Source organism: Triticum dicoccoides, chromosome 2A, assembly GCF_002162155.2.
Source record: "Triticum dicoccoides isolate Atlit2015 ecotype Zavitan chromosome 2A, WEW_v2.0, whole genome shotgun sequence".
NCBI classification, from domain to species: Eukaryota; Viridiplantae; Streptophyta; class Magnoliopsida; order Poales; family Poaceae; genus Triticum; species Triticum dicoccoides.
In genome coordinates, this window is record NC_041382.1 from 721,700,055 (window position 1) to 721,702,846 (window position 2,792).

The following is a 2,792-nucleotide window of genomic DNA, read 5'->3' on the forward strand; positions in this document are numbered from 1 at the left end:
ATGGGGTCAGTTGCAAGGTGATGAATGTTACCCAAAGGGAGCGACGAAGGACGCAACGTGACTGGGAAGCTGCTAACAAGGAGGTGGTTGACGTCAACAAGGACACGTCCGCCCCGGTCGTGAATGCCTCCGCGTCCGCCCCGCGCCAAGAAGGAAGGTGTCATCCGCCCGGGACGCGATCGAGTACTTTCGGCCCGGCGATTGGCCAGGGATTCCGAATGGTTGAACGCAGCGGGAAGCGTCGGAGATGCGTACGACTCGCCGCAACTCTAATGGGCGCGGACAGCTCTGGGAACCGCCGGTTGCAGGTTTGCCTAGTTCCTCTTCGGCAAAATGGCTGAGCAGAACACATTTCAATTTTTGCCCTCTTTTTGTTGATTCATGGTTTGTCCAATTTAGGGAGCATATGCCATTGATTCAATTTAGGGATGCATATGCCATTGATCCTTTTGCTGCGTACATCATTAGTGATCCTGATCATTGTAGAAGGCTATCATGATGGGCATGATCAATGACAGACAAAAGCCTATGCACTATGACTATGGGGTATCAATTCTCCTACATATAAGGTTGGGAAAACATCGATCACTCACTCACTCATAAACCAAAAAAGAAGAAGATACCCAAGGCAAGAGGTCCAACATTCTTAAGCGTGGAGAATGTATTATTGTGTGAAGCTTGGTTTGCCACAAGCATTGACCCTATAAGTGGAACCGACCAAAAGGGCAACAAGTGATAAAACATCCACCAGTATTACCACGTAAGCAAGGAATCAGTGGAGCCGAACCCTATTCATAGGTGGGGATGGCACCCGTAGGGTATGGGTACGGGTGGAGCCACCCCATACCCTTACCCGTCCATCCTGAACTTACCTATCACCCATACCCATACCCGTCAAGGGTATAATTTTTTCCTATACCCGTCACCCGACAGGGTAGATGGGTACCCGCGGGTAAAAATACCCACGTTTGCAACACATCATTGAGTAGAAAATAGTGGTAAAAAGCAACATATAATCATAAGTTATTAATAGTAACACATTTTAAACAACAATGTACAACAACATATTGTAACAACAACACATTTTCATAAATAAAAATACTTGCTTATAAAGCGACACATAAAAGTGTTAAACAACAAGATATAATCATAAATAACAACACGTAGGCATACACTTTAAGTTCATAAATCATGATAAATTATAGAGATGATTTGACTACACATTAGAGTTTTTACCTAGCACGATTAGGATGAAAAAATTAATTCATTAGGATATTAAAGGAAACCCACTTGTCAACATTTTAGATGGGTACATGGGTATGCGGGCATGAGTTATACGATCCCATGCCCGTACCCCCTCTACCCCATGGGTATGATATTTTCCCATTTAAATACTCATGGGTAAATTTTTGACCCATACCCTTACCCTAATAAGGTTTTTACCCGCAGGGTATGCGGGTAATGGGTACCCATTGCCATCCCTATTCATAGGAACCACAATTGAATAGAAGGTTCATCATCCAAGAGAGTGTGAAAATTTTGCGACCACTATTCTTCCGTGGTTGGCCGGAACCAAAGTGGTGTTGAATTAAGATTCATGTAAGTTGACTTGCTTCATTTGTCATCATTTGCATTGCTACCGTTGTTTGTTACATTATTAATTGTGATTCTTGTTTGGTAGATGGGGTTTTCGGTCACTTTGTATGAAAAAACCGAGGGGAAGACATTCATTGTGTGCTAATGTTAGTTGGAATTGAATGAAAAACCAAAGTGGCAACAATTGATCGATTATAATGGCAACAAGAAGTTGAAGAGAAACAATGGCTCAAGCTCCCAACAAGTCTATTGGATTGGATGATGATGATGTGGAAGGTGGAGGGGAGAAGGGACAAGCAACCGTGCCAAGGATGAACCATGAATTGATGAAAACCAAGTGGGAGATTGCAAGGCCGCGCGTGAGGCCGTGGCGAGCACAATGTTTACGACATGGATGGAGATTTTTTTCACAAAGGAGGAGAAGAAGGATGAGAGATACAATCTCTTCTTGGATGCGGAAAAAAAGAGGGGATGGATCGGGAGCGGGAGAGAGTGAACAACAAGGTGCTGCTTCAGAAGGAGAGGATTGACTTGAAAAAGGATGAGGCATATGTCAAATGGAAGCTTGAGTAGGCAAAGACTTTTGGATCAATTGAGCTCGAGAAAAGAGGTTGCTACTGCCTCTGGTCACGGAGGATTTTAGGATCATCATGTTGGCCGACGCTTCCCTCTTGGATCCAGAAGGCAAGAAGTAGCTCGAGGCGAAGAAGAAGGAGATCAACGCGCGCAACACGAGCATCAAATGTTTTTTTCTTGTATCACCTATCTATGAATTGTCGTATTTTCTTTTGGGCATGTGTTGAACTGTGCTTTATTGCATTGTTGAATTAGCGATGAATTTGTGTCGTACTATGGATGTGCATGGATTTGAAGAGTTGAATATGAGGGGTGTGATTGTCTTGGAGGACAAATGAGGAGCCATCCCTAATATATTTTGGACGCGCCCGCGGATGTTTAGGGGGGCGGATTTTCCCAGTCCACCTGTAGATGCTCTAAGGTCATGTGCCGCACGACTTCATGATGACCGCCGTGTGCGGGGCGCACTGGTGATTATGAATATATTGAAATTTTCTCATGTAAAAAAGTATAGTAGCCTTTTTGAATATGGATTTTCCCCATTAAGATCACAACACATGTCATTTCTTTGCATAACTTTGCGCGCAGATAGAACAAGTATTTTGAAAAAAGAAGATGGT

The 2,792-nt window shown here is 43.6% G+C and overlaps 1 long non-coding RNA gene across 1 annotated transcript; it reads left to right on the top strand.

The window, feature by feature from the left end:
- Positions 1 to 23: 23 nt before the first annotated feature.
- On the top strand, positions 24 to 2,495 carry LOC119356603. The gene is made up of 3 exons (XR_005171991.1): positions 24 to 308; positions 1,450 to 1,599; positions 1,682 to 2,495. It is a non-coding gene; the product is annotated as an uncharacterized LOC119356603 (long non-coding RNA).
- Positions 2,496 to 2,792: the final 297 nt, after the last annotated feature.